Below are 21,825 nucleotides of genomic sequence, written 5' to 3' on the forward strand. Positions count from 1 at the left end.
AGAATGTGTAGTGCCTTTTCGGAAGTTGATGTATGTACTTGACTCCTTTCCCATGTATGGTCCTTTTTATATTAAATTCAGTGCATCTTTGTTTTCTTTTGGGCAAATTGATTAGTCATGGTGGATTAGTGCTCCACCATGATGTTTAACCCTTTTCTACATCTTCTAGACAAGCTTACTCACATTCAATTCACGCGTGCTCACCAACAGAGACACCTATTATTGTCAGACAAACAAAGAAAGGGGAAACAACCCGACACCTTATGGTCTTCGCTTTCCAGTTGTGAAAAAGATAATTGTGGTTAGTAGCAGAATAGGAAATCTGATTGATGTTTCAGGAAAGAAATTATGCATTCTTACAAGGGGCAAAAAAAAAATCTAGTCTTTCTGATGGAGCTCTGAGTACTGGAGTTTGGGGAACATCTTTTTCTAGAGGTACATCCCTATCTTCTTGAATTCTCATCACCTAACAGTGACAGGGGGTGCAATATTTCTCTCAAAATGATACAAGGGCATATTTCGTGCTTAGATTTTTAACCATGCTTGCTTATTTATCTCAGTCGTTTATTTTCTTGAAAGATCATCATGTTAAATGATTTGCTGGCATTTTCTATACAGAATGAAATTCTTAATTTCTACAAGGTCGTGAGTTGATGTGGTAGTAGAGTAGGTTGCCATGCAGAGACTGGTATCACATAAAACAAAATACAGCTCGGACACTAAAAAGTTTGATTCACCCTTAGCACGTATGAAGACTAGAAGAAGCCAAATGCAGAACAGATCGATTCCTTGACCTGTCAGAACAGAACCGTGCACCATTTCCCTTTTATCAACTGGAGTAGCTTTTTTCCACCAAAATTCCTTGCCAAAATATACATTATTTGGCATAACCTATCTGACACTTGCTTAGCACTAAAACACAAGCCAAACTCCATACTAAAAGAGAAGAGATGAAGAAAAAGAAGGTCCCGATTCCTGAAAAACAGCTAGATTCTGGGATATAATTCCGATGACATAGCGGGTCATGTGATCAACATGGAAGTGTGATGATCAAATTTAATTTCTTTTGTTGGGTTTGATGGAGGCCAATAATGACAACCCTCGCAAGGCTGTCACGAAAGAGACCCTACAAGATACATTAGCAGAGGCTTCTGTATCACTGCTTGCTTACTCTCTCAGGCCTTCTGTGAATGACTTGTGAAAATCAGACTGTGATTCCAGAATTTACTGCACAATCCCATTACCTCTTTTGCCACAGTGGTAGTGCAAATTGCAAAGCTATGAGATTTCAGCAAGTGGATGACTCCATTATTGAGTTCTTGGATTGGGGTCCCTAGTGTCACTGCACTGGTAAGGTCTATTCTGTCACGGGCACAGAAACATTTGCGTCCTTTTTAAGATTCTTGATTTTCTGGACATTAAATCAAATCACATGTAATCATGTGTAGATGAAAGATTGAAAGGAAAGTAGGACGAGCATCTTCATTTAGCTTCTACAAGACTGTTACCTAAACTCAGATGCATCAAATTCATAATTTGTCGACCAAAATCGTCTAATGATATTAATCATGGAGAACCCAAGGAAGTAACTAAAAATGCACCAATAAGCGGTAAGCATATTTACCAGTAAACCTGACACTAGAAAAATGAGGGATGACTGGAAAATGGTCAGTTCTATTGCTCTTGTCCTTGTCTTTGCTTTTTCCATGTTTTCATTTTTATGCATAATTGCAAGAAAAGTATAGTTAAGATTATTCTAAGTGATATGTGAAGCTACATGTTGGTGAGCAAATACTACTATAACTAGAAAAGAAACATCCAACATAAAGGTTCTACCAATTCTTGAAAAAACAAAATATAAAATATCGGAAGACATATATATGTGCGTTGGAATGAAATGGGTCACAGGCTCACCTAACTCTACAAAGCCATATCAGAAGTGATTGGACTTCGGAGTCTCCGAGTCCAGAGACTTGGTGTTCTCTTTAACTTAAGTGGTTGCCATGTAACAAGTTCAGCTGTTGAGGCCCGAATTGATCAAGACGTTAAGGACTTGGATATCACGCACTGCACATATTTAGGCGCACGGCCCAAAATGAGACAGCTTAGTTTTTTTTTTTTTTTTTTATCTTATATTATTTTATTTTCATTTTTGTGATTTATTTTGGCAAATGATATTTGCACTCCAAAATAATCCTCTGGCACTCCACCATTCGTCAAGTAATGAGATGCTAGAATGGAGTGCCAGTAGCTATTCTTGGAGTGCAAATGTCACTTGCCCTTGCTTTTGTAAAAAGTTGAGCAATAGGATTGGTTGAGGTGAAAAATGAATTCATCATCCATGTTGTTTTCCACTTCCTCTGCCCCATATGCCTTTTGGTACTTTAACTTTCTTGGAAAAGTAATCCCAACAAATTTAGAAAAAAAAAAAAGTCTTGACAATATTTATATTTACATTGTTGAATATCAAATGTATGAAGGAGCTTACTTGTGCTTTCGCTTGCTTACACTCACCTAGCTTATAGTTTGAGTGATAGTTGAATAACCTTTACCTCAGCTTTTAATGAGACTGAAATGGACTGTTTACGCTAAGATTAATAGTAGTGTCACTGCGATCAAATATCTTATCATTTTACTCCTAGAAGAACCCTTATTAGAGGTGCCTTTTGGATGATCTGCCTCAGCTGCAATATGTAGATAATGACAATTCGAATATGTGTGAATCTTGATAACTAAATCTGAACTATACATAGCTTTGTTTATTCGAGTACGAGGCCATGAGCATATGATGTGTAAGTTGTCAATGGCCACTAAATGAAGGCCTCAACATGTCAAATTTGTTTTGTTTGAAGAGGTTGAACATTGCGATAGCACGCTTTTGATGATCTTTTTCTTTTTTCCTTCTACTGTTGAGAAGTCAAAAACTGTGTAGTTAAAGATGCTTCTCGACCTGTAAACAAAAGAAACAAAGGATAGAAAATCATCTTTATCATATTATATAGACAACTTGTATGAGTCTATTCATATCTACTTCACGTACATGTTGCATGCTTATGATCAATTTCAAAGATGTTACGTTAAGCTCTCTGACCTAATAAAACTGCCCCGATTTGACAGACTAATTAAACTTACCTGCTAATGTAGACAATTCAATAAATATGACCGAGTCTTCTTCACACTGCCATCTGATGATCAAGAAGAACCCTTCGTCCTCATCAATACAAAAGACCAATGTCAACTTCATTTTCTGATTTCCCATGCTTATAACTACCAGTCCAACATTCCCTTCTATAGATGCTGCTGGAAAACGCTCATGTAAAGCTATCATCTTCACTCATCTTCGGCCCCTTTTTGTCTTAATTCTTCTATCGACTTCCCCTGGATTGACCGCAGCTGAAAGGGATAGTGCTAATTCTGCAAATATACCAACACATTATAATTTCTTGAGAGGAAGACACAGAGTTTTCACTTGTGCAAATCACCCAACTTTGTGCTTGGATCCTGAGAAGAACCCTTGGGGGGGAACCACTTGCTGTTTCCAAAAATTTTGCAAGGATACAAGAAGTGACCCGCGCCACTGCGGGGCATGTGGGAGTACTTGTGCATTTGGGCTCATTTGCTGTGATGGAAAATGTGTAGACATTCAAAATGATCCTCAACATTGTGGTGCTTGTTTTGAAGAATGTTCAGGCCAAAATAGATGCTCCTTCGCTATGTGTGATTATGGTGGGTAATAGTTTTTTTCATTTTCTTTTTGGATTTTTTTTTTTTTGATGAAGATTTCAGAATAATGGAGCTCCTGTTATGCTCCTAACAATCAATAATTTTAGTGCATTTATCATTTTGTAATTCAAATTTCAAGATGTTGGGCTCATTGTTCTAATCAAAGGAAGCTGGTTGCCTTTGTTGTCTCAAATTTGTGATGCTACCTCTCTCGTGCGTCTTTGTCTTTTAAATACCTCTAATCACCACAGCCTTGCTCCTTTTTTAACTTTTGGCATAAAAATAAGTTTATGCAAATGAAGGGGGGGAAATAAAATAAAAGCCCACATATCATTGCCACCCCTTGTCACATAAATCAATCGGCAAAGTATATGCAGTGCTAGTCAATGGATCGAATATAACTAAAAATATTGTTTTTTTTTTATTTTTTTCGGAGAACCAAAATGTAAATTGGTGGTTTCCCTTTCTGTCTGTGGAATTCTGAAATAAATAACAAGAAGGAAAGTACATTAAGTACGCATCAGTCATGTTCTAAAGAAAGATCACTTGAGGTGGAGTCGCCGACCGCAACGGATCTTCTGTACCACACCCTGTCTCACATCTTGTCCCACTCCTTATAATCTTGCCAAATGTCCCTTAATAAACCAAACCTTCAAACAACCCAACTTGAACCATGTTAAATTGATTAATCGATTAACCGCACAGAAAACTTAATCTCTTTAACCAAAATCAAGTAAAATAAAAACTCTTTAACCAAAATCACAATTTATCAAATTAAAAAACCCTAAAACCCAAACAACCTCTGTCCTCTCTTCATCATCTTCACCATTCAAGCAGACAACTTGATGATCCGTTGCGCAATTTAACATGCATCACCAACGCCCACAAACATTCCCGCACTAGACTATCTTTCTACCCCATTCACACACACAAATTTTGCAGACTAAAATCTAGCAGGAAAATTCAAGATTTCTCAGAGGAACCCAAGTTTTATTTTCCTTTTTCCTTGTTGGGTTTCTTCAAGGAACTTCCTTTCCATACCGAAAAGGGTTTGCAGGAAGATGCATTGGCATTGCACATGGGAAACATTGTTTTAAACGAAGATGAGATAAAGCCTGAAGATCACGGCGTGCTCATTAGACAAACGCACATCAGGTATATGAACAAAAACACGAGTACTTCGTCAAATTGTAGACTTGAAAACAAGAATGCAGCAGCTAGCTTATTAAATATCCACTATGAAAATAATAATTTTGTTGATTGGTAAACCAAATTTAGATTAAGTTATCAATATTGCCTCTGCCTCGTGGGTGATGAAGGAAAAGTAAAGCTATATGCATGACTGGGACGGGGGATATAAAAACACGAGCAATGTAAACTGGAACATGATGATCTTCAGGTTTGTTAAAAAACATTTCTTTTTTCCTTCCAAAAGTAACTTGCCATAACTTCTAACCTCGTGAAGTAATTCATTCTAAACTTTTATTTTAATATTTTACTCTTTAGATGACAAAACTACATTGAAGATATATTTTGTCAATGATATTTTTAATTTGTGGTTGTCTCTCTTTAATTATATCAGGAATTTGGAATTCCAATAGAAGACATTTGCAATAGGCAAAATATTAAGAACATGACACAATTATTACAAGTGAATAGTATGCTTTTGTAGATATTATGTCAACCATTAGTTGCATGTTGTTTCTTATTTATCTTAATTTTTTCCAAGTATTATAGTTTTGCAAGTTTATAGCTGTTTGTTTGTATGTGTGGTCTTTTATTTCTTATTTTTCCGGCAGATGTTGGACCCTTCTACCAAGGCTATGATTTGATGTCTTCAAATTTAATAGCTAGGGATGGCAATGGGGGCGGGTGCCCGCGGGTGCCCGCCCCGCGGGGGGCTCTCGGGACAGGGGTTGGGGTGGGGGGTGGGGCGGGGGCGGGGGGGAATTTTTTCCCCCCGCTTAGAAACGGGGCGGGGGGCGGGGGAGTATACCCCCGCCCCATCCCCCGCCCCGCCCCCCGCAAAACAAAAAAAAATATAAAAATATATATAATTATATATAACATGTAAGCTAATTAGTTATAAACTTATGATAATGATATTATTAGTTAGATATATTATATAATGTATATTAGTTTATGTAATATAATTGATATAATCAATTATATGAATAATTCTACATGTCTACTAATAGAATTTATTAATTAGTTATACTAAATTTACTAATATATTTATACTAAATTTCTAATTACACTTAATAGAATAACACTTTTTTCTAAAAAAAAAGTACAAACACAATAATGAATTAGTGATTGCATTTGTACTAAAAGTGAAAACTTGACTATTTTAGTTATATTTATTTCATCATATTGGATTGTATTCAAATAACTTCTGTTTGATTGTTTTTATGAGTTTCAATTGTAAAATTACAATGAATAATAATTTGGTGATGTGTTGATATTTTAGTACTTGATTATTTATTAAAATTTAATTATAATAAAATTATATAATAAAATTTTATTAACCCCGCGGGGGAAGCGGGGCGGGGGCGGGGCGGGGCGGGGGGAGCAGGAGGCGGGGGACGGGGCGGGGGACGGGGGGAACTAATAGGCAACGGGGCGGGGGACGGGGGAGGGGTCCCCCGCCCCAACCCCGCCCCGTTGCCATCCCTATTAATAGCACAACAACATGCATCAATAAGTTTTGTCCAAGTAAGAAAAAACCTTGATTAATTATTTAATCTTATATATATTAGTTTGATAATTTATAATTATAATTCAATATATTTGCTAACTTAGCATTTGTTTTTGTAGGCACAAGAACTTCAAAATAATGATGATACTGATCAACAAGTTGCTAAAGATGAAATTGAAAATGGGAAAATTGAATAAAGATGTTTCTGAAGAAATGGAGGACGAGATTGTGGGATTGCGTTCATAAATTAGTTAGGCCTTTCAATGAAATAATACTTTGTGCTTATACTTCAATTGATTTTGATATTTTTGTTTAAGTTTGTGTTAATAAACGTTCTTTTGACTAAACTGTAGAAGAGAAGATATACTAGTTGATGCAACAAGTCAAGAGCTTGCGTTTCTATTTGTTAATGGATTTGAATAGCATAATGTTTCTGTATTGATGCTTATACATTCAGCACCAGATATACCTGATACTTGTTGGTATAGAAGATTGAAAAATGCTCAAGGCCAAGGAAAAGTAAATCTCGGGTATGACGTGCTCTGGATTCTTGATGCATACAAGAAAGCGTTTTTGATGGTGTTTTCTTCTGGTTCTCTTTCTGTCAACTCATGAAACAGATGATCATTTACATTGCTCATTATACCAATTCAAATTGAGAAGTGTGCTAAAGCTTGATCTGCTGACCGTTGTTTACCAATGTGTTTACTTGCACATTTTTCATGTTTTCGGGTACATCAGTGCTCTAAAATCGACAGGTGGGAAGATGATAATGCAATAAGAGTGCCGAAGTACTGTGACTACAATTGCTGTATTTGATTTGTGCCAAAGTAAGAGAGCCTTTGGACTTTTTCCAATAATGTTTGAAAGAAACTATTGAAATTCAAAAGAAGATATCAAAAGGTAGCCTCCCTGGCTGCTGATGCTGTACCATGTATATCAGTATATGTCCATAAACCAGGCCCTATACACCTTTGCACCCTTCTCTTTAGCACATTCAGCCATCCAACTCATACACTGGCTCTCATGGTCAGACATAGTCAACATTCAGCCATCCAACTCAAGAACCTTTTCCTCTCCTGCACTTCTTGTCCATCATCAAGGTTGCACGAGAATGATATAGGCTTCCATAGTGAAAGATGCATTAACACGAATCTTTCTTGGTTTCTCCAAAACCAATCTAACGACTTTCCACAACGCAGAACAAATTCAAGAAATGAAAATGTTTTTCTTTTTTTTCCAATATCAGTAATTTATTCATTGGCTGAAATATTCAAGAACAAGAATAGAATAATCTAAATGAGTTTAGACTTGGTTTAAAAGAGGAGAAAGGGCAACTAAGCAATCAGCATCTATCAAGAACTTAATTAAGCATTTGTATCCAAACTACAAGACTTTTACCTAACTTTTCCAGAACAGTTTGGTTCATCTTCCTTTTAGGCATTTGATCGAACAGGTGGTGAGCTTCGTCCAATTGCCCATTGAGAGCACGAAATCTGATGAGCTTTGACCAAACAACAGAAGCTAAATTAACTTTGCATCCAAAAATAAAACTTCGGAAGCGGAAAAATCCATTACCCGGTGCAAATTTACACTAAAACCAAATATTTTTCTACAAGAAAAAAGAGCTAAGAAGAAACCGAGCAAGGAAACTGCAACATTTCGAGAGAAACTACTCGTTCGAGGCTTATTTGCAGCCATCAGAAAACTTCTGATTTCGACTCTTCCTACAAGAGGAAAAAGAAATTTCTGGAATTAGATACATGACAAAAATTAAGCTACCATATAAGACAGAAAGCTACAAAAAGGAACCCTCATATCTTAATAAATTAGTAATCTTTAAACTACAATTCCTAGGTTCTGGCAAAGAACTAGAGGAATTTTTATTGCAAAAAAAATAAAATAAAATAGAACATTTCGTCATTTCAGCATGCAGGTTTTCAAAGACTAGTTGTGGATAACTGATTGAGCCATATAACCTACGTTCAGAAACTACAGGTTCAGCTTCTCGGAGGCATTTTGTCAAGCTGTTGGTGTACAAAATGATCAAGCTAGCTATAACTTCACTAGGATTATATGTACACTCAGTTCAAGCCTCAGTACCTTTCTGTCGGAGAAGCCTGATGATATTACTTCTTTCTGGCTTTCAAATTGTGGTTCTTGAATACTTGAAACCCCCAAAGTTGGCAAAACAGAGAAAATGAGGCAAAGAGGGTTCCTCGAAGAAACCCAGCAAGGAAATAGGAAAATAAAACTTGGGTTCCTCTCAGAAATCTTGAATTTTCCTGCTAGATTTTAGTCTGCAAAATATGTGTGTGTGAATGGGGTAGAAAGATAGTCTAGTGCGGGAATGTTTGTGGGCGTCAGTGATGCATGTTAAATTGCGCAATGGATCATCAAGTTGTCTGCTTGAATGGTGAAGATGATGAAGAGAGGACAGAGGTTGTTTGGGTTTTAGGATTTTTTAATTTGATAAATTGTGATTTTGGTTAAAAGAGTTTTTATTTTACTTGGTTTTGGTTAAAGAGATTAAGTTTTCTGTCCGGTTAATCGATTAATCAATTAACATGGTTCGAGTTGAGTTGTTTGAGGGTTTAATTTATTAAGAAACACTTGGCAAGATTATAAGGAATGGGACAAGATGTGAAACAGGGAGTGGTACAGAAGATCCGTTGCGGTCACCGACCAAGTAAAGTCTTAGAAGTGCTCGTACAATGGATGGAAGAGTATGTACTTGACTGGAATAGAGCTGTTCCACTAAAAAAAGAAGATTGACATGATCTTTTTTAAAAAAAAAAAATTTTCTCTTGCTTATCGGGCTTAGTTTTGCACCAGAACTATGTCAGAGCATTATTGTTATGATTTTTTTTTCTGATAATAATCAAAGAAATTAGCTGATGTCAGACATATCTCGATTTGCCAAAAAAAAAAAATACGTGCCTAATTCGTGTATCCATTTTCGGTGTATTAGGTTAACCAAAAGGCCGCCGGGCTTGGTTTTCAAGTTTTTTTTTTTTTTTTTTTTAAATTTCCAGTAGCTGTCGGGCTGACTAAACCCAATGGAGAAAAGAAAAAATTTTTGTCTACCAGGCTGTCAGGTTAACAGCCTGGTAGAAAGTCGGACAAATGCCTAGTTTGCTTACCGGGCTTAGTTTTGCACTAGAACCATGTCAGAGCATTATTGTTATGATTTTCTTTTTTTTTTTTGGATAATAATCAAAGAAATAAGCCGATGTCAGACATATCTCGATTTGCCAAAAAATGAAAAATAAAATTACGTACCTAATTCGTGTATCCGTTGTTCTTGCTTCTCAGCATCTGTCCATTCCCCCAAACAATCTAAACAATTTCTAAATGTTAAAGTGGCTTGTGATGTAGATGCACCAACAATGTTGGGCCCGCCCAATTCACAGATGTTTTTCCACCAACCCCTTCATCGGTTGTACTGATTTGAAGGCCGATCTTGCCCAACCCATGCCATGTCAGCCCTAATTAAGACCGCAGCGCCATGCTCCACACCAACTGCTAACGTGGCACCATTGCCTTCGCACGATTCATCTGAAATAAGCTAGACGGCCGGATCCAAAGTACTCCTAAAATTTACAAGGGGAATAGGGTTACATTCCTTCCTTCGTCTCTATCATTCTGCATCATCCCTGTAGCCGCTGCTCTATCACCACCGGCCTTTACCCAATTTCAGTTGCTGAAATTTCTCCGGTAAGAAGAAGATTTCCTTTCTCGATATCTCTCAAATAGATTATGATTAGTTTCCTACGTGTTTTCTTCTTCTTTTTATTTATTATTTTTTGAGTCGGATCTAGAAGGTGCTCTATTTTTTTTTTGTGCTTTTGCTTTTCTTTTCTGATTCAATGTGATTTCCCGTTGTTTGGACGATAGCTTGCAATGCTATCTGGCTAGGGTTTTCTAGATCTGTTGGTTGGGATGTAAGTGCGGTTTTGATAAATTTTTTTCTCGATCCGTTGCGATTAAGTTTGGATTTTTTTTACTGACCCTTTTTTTATTCGTTTGGGCGATAAATTTTGTCTACGATTTTACGTTCTCGGAAACATTATACAGAATAATGTTTTTTTTTTTTTTGGTTTCAGGTCCTACTGCAATGCTGATCATCAGTGAGTTACCTTCCTATCATACAGAATAATAATATAATAATATACAGAATATCAACAAGAGCTTTTTTTTAAAATTTTTTTTTTTGGGATTTTGGTGCCGGGGGGTGTGGGGTTTATGATCCTCCCGTGGAAATGTTTCTAATCTTGGTTAGTTTGTGACTGCAGGGAATGAAACTCTATTCATAGCGAGCATTGGTTCTGCCTATGTCTTGGTCCAGCTTGGATTCATGGCTTTTGAGAAGTGGTCTGGGCGAGATAAACGGTCCAGGTTGGAGGGCCTGTACGATGGGACTAGCAAAGGGAAAAGGGATTAGCTGTTTGTCTAGGTTGCTAATGGGGCGATGAATTGAGTTTGACATTCTGATACTAGTAGTGAAAGTGCTGGCATAGATATATGTAACCTCTGAGAAGTTATCTTGAAAATTCTTTTGATGTCTTCATTATGAGAAGTTATCTTGAAAATTCTTTTGATGCGGCAATAGAAAATTTGGGCAGAAACCCAGCAAGGCGACAGGAGGCCAAGAACTTGGGCCTGCAAAAATTTTACCAACGCTGCTTACAACGAGCATGGCATTGACCATAGAATCCCAATAAGGAATAGTACTTTAATTAGTTGCTACAGCTGTTTTATTCCTTAAAAAAAAATCTCGTGGCTCTGTTTTAATACATTAAGCTATTACAGTAGTGTGATATCAAGATTAGGTAAGTTCAGCCGTCAGCTGTCACCAAAACTTGGAAACTGGATTTTCTGTCTAAAGTCTAAACTATGTACTCCAGTATTAAACAAATACTAGTAGTTCTTCATTATGTGACACCGCCGGGTAATGTATCTAATCGAGGGATTTTCTTTTTCACTTTTAACCAAAATCTTACATTGAGTGCAATTCAAAATTTTTGTGGTAGTAGAACTATCAAACTTTGGAGTGAATTTGAAGGGCCATACCAGGATTTTATATATATGTACTGAGACGTTTTTTTTGGCAATCTGCCAAGAAAAAGGCGGGACAGCACAACAATGTACAGAACCAGCACCACCAGGCTTCCTACCTACCATGAATGTCTCCAACCGGAGAGGTTGGAATTGTACATTTGCATGCGGGTCACATGCAACATCACATTTGATTAAAGGATCCCTTTATTGGCCTAGCTCGTGAGGACTTAAATGCGATTAATTATCTTTAATGCAACTTGAAAATATAATACTGGTGAAACGTTCATCATATGATGATTATGCTCTCATTGCATCGCAAAAGAATCCTCCTGTACAGTAGGAGCTACTGCTAGATTTATATACTAGTATTTAACCAATTCTTAGTTGGTAGCCTATTAAGATTTTAACTTTAACTTCTTCCATCATCTCGGCTCTGTTTATTTGAATAGGTCACGGTGCTCTAGTCAATCTTATGACCCGGTTGCAATTTTCTGTGCCCTTATTTTCGAGGTACACACCAAAGAAAATATATATATATATATATATATATATCAGCTCTTCTTTTAAGAGAACAAATACTACATACTCCCTCCGTCCCACTTTGATAGTCTTGTTTTCCTTTTTCGTCTGTCCCAAATTGTAGTCTACTTTCCCATTAAAAAATGTAGTAATCTTTCAAATTGTCTAAAATACCCTCATTAAATATTTTGTTATTAATACATTGTTATTAAATACTAACCCACTACATTGAATACATTGAGTTTTTCCAATACTAACCCATTAGCTGTAACTGATATTAATTGGCACTCTTCGTGATTAGCATAAGGGTATTTTAGGAAATTATTAATCTAAATTTATGTTTCCAACCAAATTAATTACACTTTCTTAATCTGTGTGGAAAAAAAAATCAAGACTAACAAAACGGGACGGATGGAGTATTATTTCTTTTTTCCTTTTGGTTCTTTTTATCGAATTCAGTGCACTCACAATGCTCACTTTATTTTGTATTCTGGAGATGTTGAAAACATGAAATGCGCTCAATCTTGAACTCCCCGATTCTAGAGCTCTGTCAAACATGTTTTCGAGAACAAAGATGCTTGAAAACCACATATTTTGTACTGTTAAACTAAAAGTAAGGAGGAGGACTCAATCCTTTGTGGCTCTAGGATTATATGTTCATGTACTTGCAAACGTGTAGTAGTAACTAATGACCATGGAAGTCAAGTCACAGGATCTCTACTCATTGTGTACAGACCTTAGATGGATACAACGTACAATGATGGAGGACTGCAATTAAAGGGAAGTGGCGCTGAGAATTGAGTCTTACGAAAAAAAAAAAGAGCGAATTGTGCGAAATGTCACTAAACTATTTCAAAATGCCGGTTCTGGTCACTAAACTTTTTTATTAGCGCGAAATGTCACTGAACTAGTAAATCTATACCGTTTTGGTCACTCCGTGTATTTATGCCGTTAGCAGAGACGGAAATCAACTTTTTGAGGGGCAAATTTGTCTGCACAACCTTTTCCTTGAAGCTTTTACATAATCCATGGTTCCGTATCCGGCAAAGACATAAAGGAGATGGCTGATCTGAATGGCGGCACCATCAAACTTCAACCAAAAAATGCAGGCACTATTTTTCAATTGGAAATTGGTCTTTGACTCTCTGCCTCTTTTAGTTACCCACTACCCAGTCTTGATTTCTGTATTCTTTCACCATTTGTAACAAAACCACAGAGCACCAGCTCCAAACGGTAAAAATTGGAAATTGGGAATGAGAAAATCTCCTTTTTTTCCTCAAGATTTCAAAGATTAGGCAATGAGAAAATCTCCCATCTCAGAGAAGTTTCATCCACGTATGCTCTCAGCTTTGGATTATCGGAATCCAAGTGTATACTCTCAGCTTTGGACGTCCACGTGTCACGAAATTAACCCAAGGGCTTGTCCTGATTCAATTGCCCTCGGGGCTGATACTTAATCCTAAAACCATGCGCTCTCGGCCACAATTTAGATTTGCAACTCTTGCGTTGCCTCACCTGAGCTGACGCTAATTTGGCACTAATTTGGGGAGTGGGAGCGTGGGAGGAAATTTTATTTGAAAATGGTGGCAGGCATCAATTTGACCTCGCCGAAGTCCACTTTATTGCCAAATCATTCATCTTCAGGAGAATCAAACACTACTGCTTTCCTTGGTGGGTCACCTTTAAATGGCTTATCTTTTCAATTAAAACCCAAAGTAATCAAGAATGTCAATTTGATAGTTGCTTCCGGAAAAGCCATCAGCAGCACGAGTGGTAGCAGTGGCGGAAGGTTCTACTTCAATATCACTGGGTTTCCTTTCCCTCTTGGTCCTTTCCTGAATAGGCGGACAATCAGAACTGAGGTTAGTAATTTGCGCCCTCGTTTTTTCAGTCCTGGCTCTTGACCTTTCTGCATCAGAGCAATAATCCTGTCTAGTTGAATTTCTGCTTTGCTGCCGTTTTTCTTGTGGGTTAGTTTCATGAGTCCTGTGCATATACTGTCCATCGATCATCCAATGAAAGGTTAGTTTCGTGCTCTTGACCGATAAAGGGTAAGTAATGATAAATAATGTAAGGAAAGGTAAGTAATGATAAAGGGTGTTCTTTGTTACAAATGGTGAAAGAGGGAGGAGGAGGAAGAAGAAAGAAAAAGGGAAAGGAAGGAGAGTGGAGGTGGAGGTGATGGCGGTGGGTGGCAATGTAGGTGATGAATGGTTGTGGGTGAAGAAGAATGAGGGCATAAATTTTTTAACTATTGTGTAGACGAAATTACCCCTTAAAAAGTGATTTCCGTCTCTCCTAACGGCACAAATACACGGAGTGACCAAAACGGTATAGATTTACTAGTTCAGTGACATTTCGCGCTAATAAAAAAGTTTAGTGACCAGAACCGGCACTTTGAAATAGTTTAGTGACATTTCGCGCAATTCGCTCAAAAAGAAAAAAGGAAGAAAGAAGAAGACATATATATACCCTTTGTTGTAGGGCAATATTTGATTCTTATACTGTGTGAGCTTTCTTGCTGATGGACTCAAATGACTGCTTAGGTAGTCCACCAAGAAAATTTGTGTGAAAGACATATTATCCTCTCCATAAATTCACCTTTATAGCTGCCTACTGAGTAGTAAGTACTGATCCACTTTCAAAACCAAATTGTGCCCCGCAAAGCAAGCCCTTTTTTTCCTTAACCGCTCCACCCTAGTAGTTATCTCCTTAAATGCTAGTAAATTACGTACATAGAACTTTGAATAAGCACTCTTACATTTCTCATTATTGTTTTACTCTTCAGTTCCCAGGTCAGTTATCACCGGATTCATCTTTTGCGTCAATCGGAACTGATTCAGATATCAAATCCCATTTGGTAACAGAAATATGCAACATATCAGACCGTGCTGTCACCTGCGCTCATCAGCATCATTTCCGTTCCACTAATCCCCCTTTCGTTGATTGGTATCTGGTCCTCAATGTATGTTTCATTCCATCTTTTTTCTGTTGCAAGTGTTTTCTCAAGCTGTTTTTGAACCAACGATGGCTTGTGATGTAGATGCACCAACAATGTTGGGCCCAATTCACAGATGTTTATCCACCAACCCCTTCATCGGCTGTACTGATTTGAAGGCCGATCTTGCCCAACCCATACCATTTCAGCTCGAACAAAGACCGCAGCTCCATGATCCACACCCACTGCTAACGTGGCACCTTTGCATCCACACGACTCATCCGAAATAAGCTAGACGGTCGGATCCAAAGTACTCCTAAAATTTATAAGGGGAATGCGGTTACTTTCTTTCCTTCGTCTCTATCGTTCTGCATGATCCCTACAGCCGCTGCTCTATCACCACCGGCCTTTACCCAATTTCAGTTGCTGAAATTTCTCCGGTAAGAAGAAGATTTCCTTCCTCGATCTCTCTCAAATAGATTATGATCAGTTTCCTACGTGTTTTCTTCTTCTTTTTATTTTTTATTTTTTTGAGTCGGATCTAGAAGGTGCTCTACCTTTTTTTTGTGCTTTTGCTTTTGCTTTTCTGATTCAACGTGATTTCCCGTTGTTTGGACGGTAGCTTGCAATGCTATCTGGCTAGGGTTTTCTAAATCTGTTGGTTGGGATGTAAGTGCGGTTTTGATAAAGTTTTTTGTAGATCCGTTGCGATTTAAGTTTGGATTTGTTTTACTGACCGTTATTTTTATTCGTTTGGGCGATAAATTTTGTCTACGATTTTACGTTCTCGGAAACATTATACAGAATAATGTTTTTTTTTTTTTCGGTTTCAAGTCCTATTGCAATGGCGATCAGTGAGTTACCGTCCTATCATACAGAATAATAATATATATAGAATATTGACAAGAGCTTTTTATTTTTTTTATGATCCTCCCGTAGAAATGTTTCTAATCTTGGTTAGTTTGTGACTGCAGATAATGAAACTCTATTCATAGCCAGCGTTGGTTCTGCCTATGTCATGGTCAAGCTTTGATTCATGGCTTTTAAGAAGCGGTCTGGGCGAGATAAATGGTACAGGTTGGACGGCCAGTACGATGGGACTAGCAAATAGGCCTGTTAACGGGTCGGGTCCGGATCGGAATTGATAAATTCGAACCCAAACCTGTCACACTGTATTAATTTCGGATCCGATCCAAATACTCGACAGATCTCTTAATCTGTCTCCCGGAACCGCACCCGCCGGGTCCCGGGTCCGGGTCCGGTAAGATTCCAATTCAGGCAGAATATTTCACTAAAAATGTTAGGCAGCTGGCCAGATTATTTAACTTCAATCATCATTAAATCTTAGCTAAGGCTTGGGAGAAAGAAACAGCATTTTGCTTCCTCAAGCATTCAAAAGTAGGATACAAGTTCGTTTAATGTTTGCAAACTGAGGCATACGGCCAATGCCAATTTATGTGAAGGAAGTAAATTTACTCTGAGAGGTTTAAGAAGTGAACTACAAAGAAAGCGGGTTTCACGGCGGACTGGCGGAGGCAGCAAAACAGAAACTGCTAGAAGCCTAGAAGAGCTGGGCTTCTTTGGAGCTGCAACCATCAGCGTAGGCGTCAGAAATGGATTTGGCTTCGCCTGTTCCACGGCGGACTGGCGGAGGGCGGAGGCACAGCAAAAGAGAAAAGAGAGTGAGAGGGAGATGTGCGGCTGGGGCATTAGGGTTCGAAAAATTGGGGAAATGAAAGAAGGTGTATGTCTTTTGGTGATTTTTGATAGATAGATTGGTATATTTTTCTAATTATTAATTAATTAAAACGGGTCGGGTCTAATACGGGTTGGAATGATATATCCCGTATTCGATCCGCTTTTCTGTTAGATAAAATGGGTTCGGGTCCGGATCGCGATTCTATATATTTATCCATACCCGAAAAATATTGACGGGTCCGATTCGGGTCCGGGTCCAGACCCGAACCGTTGACAGCCCTGCTAGCAAAGGGAAAAGGGTTTAGCTGTTTGTCTAAGTTGCTAATGGGGCGATGAACTGAGTTTGACATTCTGATACTAGTAGTGTTAATAAAACAGATGTGAATATTTCAATTTACAATAAAATAAATATAAATAATAAAAATGTTAATAAGTTGTGAAAAAAATAACTCGTTCAATCCGTTCAATTGTCAGATATAATCTAATCTAATCACCAATTGCAACATATGAAACCAATGGACGGTAAGTGTTTATGTTTAGTTACATCATAACATTGGGCAGATGTAAGTGGTTAGACTTTCACACATGGAATAAATAAAAAGGTAAAGAAAATTTTGGGTAAATCATTTGGTCAAGGGGAAGAACCGAAAAACAACTCCATTCCTGGTTCACGATAAAGTCTACATCCACTTCCTGCTTTCGCAATTGATCTTGTTTTATCCTTGTCCCCCCACCCCACTCCTCTCTCGAGAAGTCATTGGAGCAAAATCATAGCTGACCAACTATTCAGTTCTCCATTAGTAATATTCTTTCTCAACTGGGCAGATGAGTCATGCTTGTCGTTTCTTTCATTTATTTTTATTTTTATTTTTTTGTTGAAAATTTTTTTTGGCTTCGGAACTTCTAACGAGGGGTGGGTACTTTTTTTTTTTTTTGTCGACACGATAGAATTTCTATAACCTAAACTAGTCTATTCTAGGAGGGAAGGGGAGGGGACTCGATGTGAGTAGAAATTCCATCGAAACTGGTCAACGAAGATCGTCACATATTGTGACAATTTTTGTGGGAGGTAAGGTTCGAATTCTTGACCTCCCATACCACCAAATCTAAGAAGGTTTGGATGACCACCGGACCAAAGGCCCAATGACAACGAGGGGTGGGTACGCCCGCCATATTTTATTGGAAATTTTGGTATGTCATGCTCGACCGTTGCAGAAAATAAATCATATCCATCATTCAACCTTCCATTCGCATTCTCATCAGCCTCCATCAATTCTTGACAAAGTTTGATTTTGACTGTTCATAGATCCATGGAGATGGAAGAGGCACAAGAGTCCACTAGTTTCAGAGTACTGATGTTCCCATGGTTAGCTCATGGACACATCTCTCTCTTCTTGCAACTCTCCAAAAAACTGACCCAAAAGAATTTCCAAATATACTTCTGTTCTACGGCCATCAACCTCAGTTTTATCAAGAAAAACTTAGGTGAAAGCTCATCTGATGATTGTCAGATGACCTTCCTCCATGCTATCACACAACAACGAAACTACCACCCCATCTCATGCCAACCCTCATGCGTTCTTTTCAAAGTGCAAAGGAAAGCTTTAGCAGCATCGTCACAGCTTTGAAACCTGATTTGGTTATTTATGATAGTTTCCAATCATGGGCCTCTACACTGGCTGCAATCCATAGCATTCCTTCAGTTCATTTTTCGACTTCAGGGGCAGCTACGATGTCTTTCTTTTATCATCAGCTTAGTTCAAGAAGGGATAGTGGTATTTTTCCTTTTTCTGAAATTTTTCAGAGGGATTACGAAAGAGATAAATTCGATTCCTTAGTTGAATCCAATAGGGGGGTTGCAGAGGATTTTGCTTTCAGAAGCTTTGAGCTATCTTCTGAGATCGTTTTGATGAAAAGCTGCGTAGGAGTTGAGGAGAAGTATCTTGATTACTTGTCTTTCTTGTGTGGGAAGAAGATGGTAACTACAGGTCCACTCATTCAAGAATCACACCACAACTATGAGAATGATGATGATGTGGGTACCATCGAATTTCTGAATAAAAAAGAACAATCTTCGGTGGTTTTTGTTTCTTTTGGGAGTGAATATTTTTTGTCCACAGAAGAAAGGGAAGAAATAGCATACGGGCTGGAGCTCAGTAATTTAAGTTTTATCTGGGTAGTTAGATTTGCTGAGGGGAACACAATTAGCATTGAGGAAGCATTGCCAGAAGGATTTCTTGAGAGGGTGAAAGAAAGAGGGATGGTTGTGGATAAATGGGCACCTCAGGCTAAAATTCTTGAGCATTCAAGCACATGTGGATTTGTGAGTCATTGTGGATGGAGTTCTATAATGGAAAGTTTGTACTATGGTGTTCCAGTGATTGCGATGCCTATGCATCTTGATCAGCCTACTAATGCTAGACTTTTGGTGGAAATTGGTGTAGGAATGGAGGTTCTGAGGGGTGACAATGGGCAGATAAGGAAAGAAGAGGTTGCTAGAGTTATAAAATTGGTGGTTTTAGAGAAAAATGGGGAAGAAATAAGGGGAAAGGCTAGAGAATTGGGCAAGAAGTTGAGAGCAAAAGGTGAAGCAGAGCTGGATGAAGCTTTGGAGGAGCTTAGGAATCTATGCAGCAAGCACAATCAGCAGAGAAGCCGAAGGCCCTCATGACAATTTTTTCCATATATATGTTTGGCCCTACTTATATATCTCTATTGTTAGAATAATTTATACCAAGCTAATTAGAATTCAAAAATTAATTGGTGTTTTAGTTGTATTACTAGTTGGGACGGCCTGCGCAATATTTCCCATGTTAAGTTTCACAAGTTTTAGTTATTGTATATTTGTTGTAGTATAGAGAATTATATAGGTGGTATAAGTTTGGCTTGAATTATAAAATAATAGTGCGGTAAATTGGTTGGGTGAATATAGTGTTAATAGTTTGTGAAGTATGAAGGATATTTTGTAATATAATGGTTAATAAAGTACTATAATTGAGACAATGCAGTGTCAACATTTTGTGTGGTATGATTTGTATAAATTATGTGGTTTGGGTGAGGTAATTATAAAGATACCTATTTATATTTATGTATATCTCTATTACTCACTAAGTTCCATAAATATGGGCCTTTTTTTTTTGCACAAATTAAAACATTTAATCAATATAATCACAAGAATTGTTTTTCTTTCATATTTTTGTATAATGTCGCTCACTAATATTAGATCATTAATCCACATTAAGAGCCATGTATTATTACATTGTTTTTGAAATTTACAGTACTTTAATTTTTTTAATGTAAGAAACAATGTAATTAATGTTGCATGTTTGACTAAAAGAATAATAAAAAAATAGCATACAACATTGCTTTTCAATTTAGAGTAATTTAGAGCCATTAGGAAAAATAAATATATACACATTAAATTTAGAGCCATTAGGAAACATTTTATAATAATTATATATATACATTAAATATGGATATCTATTTAACAATATAAAAGTGAGAGTTGCCCTATAAACAGTGTTTTTTTGTCGAGCGGTTATCCTGCAATTGTTATTAGATATCCAAGCTATTAGTAAATAACAAACTAATTTTTCTTTTTTATAGAATGAAAGGAATAAGAATAAAAACAAGGGCATTAAAAATTTGTAATAATTATATAGAGTAAATATGGATATATAGACTAATATATCTTTATAATTGTATATTTTAAAAAGTAGTAGGATTAGAAACCATTTTTAGTCCAAACCCTTAACACCTTAACTGATTTTGGTTATTTGTGATAATAATGTTGGACTTGTCTCTCGCTTTTTTTTTTCTTTTTCTGTTGTTCAATTTTTAGGAATCGTGCAGTCAAAAACTACTCTTGAACATGCTAAATAACCACTGCATTCAACAATTTTACAGAGCACTATTTTATTTCATTTTTTTGCAATATATGCATTCATTTTTTTCCAAACAATTTTTATTTCATGTCGCAGTAATAAAATCCATTTTTTAAAGTCATTAAAGCCAAAAATAATTTATTAATTATTTCCTCAATAATTGTGTATTTACAGAACACTCAACATTAATTAGATTGTTTCTTACATTAAAAAAATTAAAGTACTGTAAATTTCAAAAACAATGTCTTAATGTTGATTAATGATCTAATATTATTGAGCGGCATTTTACAAAAATATGAAAGAAAAATAATTGTTGTGATTATATTGATTAAATGTTTTAATCTGTGCAAAAAAAAAAAGAAGGAAAAACCAACAAATACACAGATTATCAAGAATAAGAAACAAATAGAAATACGTGAAACCTCATAATAAAATTAGAAAAAATATATTAATCCAACTTGATTATCAATTTTTATTTTTAGCCCAGATTATTTGTATGATTCTTGAGCTTTATTTGACTGAATTAGAGAAAATCTATACAAGTTCAGAAGCTTAACTGCTGCGTCCCTTTATTGCTCTTTGTACAGATACATAGAAAGTTATGCCTTTTGCCTTTCTTTTTTTTCGTTATTATGCTTTGGTTTTCAGCTCAGATTTCATCACCGTAGCATTTGACCAGAACGATGACTGGAGGCTTCTCAATGACCAAAAGACCAAAACGCCCCTCAAAGTCACAAAAATAGCAGCATAACCGCTTGACCAAAATTCACTATTCATTTTCCAACTCTCTCTTTTATTATATAGATATATTAATGTCAAGTTTGTGCTTGGTTTGATTGTTAAAGTTGTACGAGAATTGGTTTTATAGTTATTTAGAAAATTGTCTACGTGGAACTGATAATAAAGTTCATTTAGGATTTAATTAGTCTGGTGTCCTATTTAATGGTCCTGTGGCTGGTTTGTGTTAATTGAGCAAAGCTATCGGATAGTATTATTGTGAGAATGAATCATTATTTTGCTCCAAGCCTTCTTCTTCGTTTCTTTTATCCTTTGTTCATCCGTTTGATTGACATTATAAGTTTGTTTCTTAATTTATCAATTATTGATCATTTGATTAGAGATATTATATTTACTTTCACTGAATGATTATTTTGTGCTAACATCTGTCGAGATCTTGATTGGATGATATTATTATCTAAGGGACTTTGACCTAGAAAGATGGGAAAAAATTCAAATGAAGAAAACTTCAAAAGCTCAAAATAAAAATGTAGTATGAAACTTGAGGGCCTGCGCCTGCGGTCTGA

The 21,825-nt window shown here is 36.8% G+C and overlaps 4 long non-coding RNA genes and 1 pseudogene across 4 annotated transcripts; 4 read left to right on the plus strand and 1 right to left on the minus strand.

The window, feature by feature from the left end:
• The first annotated feature begins 218 nt into the window (after window positions 1–218).
• On the plus strand, window positions 219–3,632 carry LOC140037489 (uncharacterized). The gene is made up of 2 exons (XR_011841376.1): window positions 219–435; window positions 619–3,632. It is a non-coding gene; the product is annotated as an uncharacterized lncRNA (long non-coding RNA).
• A 3,573-nt stretch (window positions 3,633–7,205) lies between these two features.
• LOC113733945 (uncharacterized) lies at window positions 7,206–9,444 on the minus strand. The gene is made up of 2 exons (XR_003459179.2): window positions 8,525–9,444; window positions 7,206–8,148 (listed from the first exon to the last, which is right to left on the minus strand). It is a non-coding gene; the product is annotated as an uncharacterized lncRNA (long non-coding RNA).
• A 240-nt stretch (window positions 9,445–9,684) lies between these two features.
• LOC113733947 (uncharacterized) lies at window positions 9,685–11,016 on the plus strand. Its single transcript, XR_003459180.2, has 3 exons — window positions 9,685–10,138; window positions 10,528–10,551; window positions 10,717–11,016. It is a non-coding gene; the product is annotated as an uncharacterized lncRNA (long non-coding RNA).
• Window positions 11,017–13,483: 2,467 nt separating this feature from the next.
• LOC140038015 (uncharacterized) lies at window positions 13,484–14,080 on the plus strand. The gene is made up of 2 exons (XR_011841824.1): window positions 13,484–13,672; window positions 13,742–14,080. It is a non-coding gene; the product is annotated as an uncharacterized lncRNA (long non-coding RNA).
• A 3,797-nt stretch (window positions 14,081–17,877) lies between these two features.
• On the plus strand, window positions 17,878–19,564 carry LOC113736089 (mogroside IIIx synthase-like; annotated as a pseudogene).
• The last annotated feature ends 2,261 nt before the right edge of the window (window positions 19,565–21,825 follow it).

This window comes from Coffea arabica, chromosome 3c (assembly GCF_036785885.1).
Source record: "Coffea arabica cultivar ET-39 chromosome 3c, Coffea Arabica ET-39 HiFi, whole genome shotgun sequence".
Classification (NCBI taxonomy): Eukaryota; Viridiplantae; Streptophyta; class Magnoliopsida; order Gentianales; family Rubiaceae; genus Coffea; species Coffea arabica.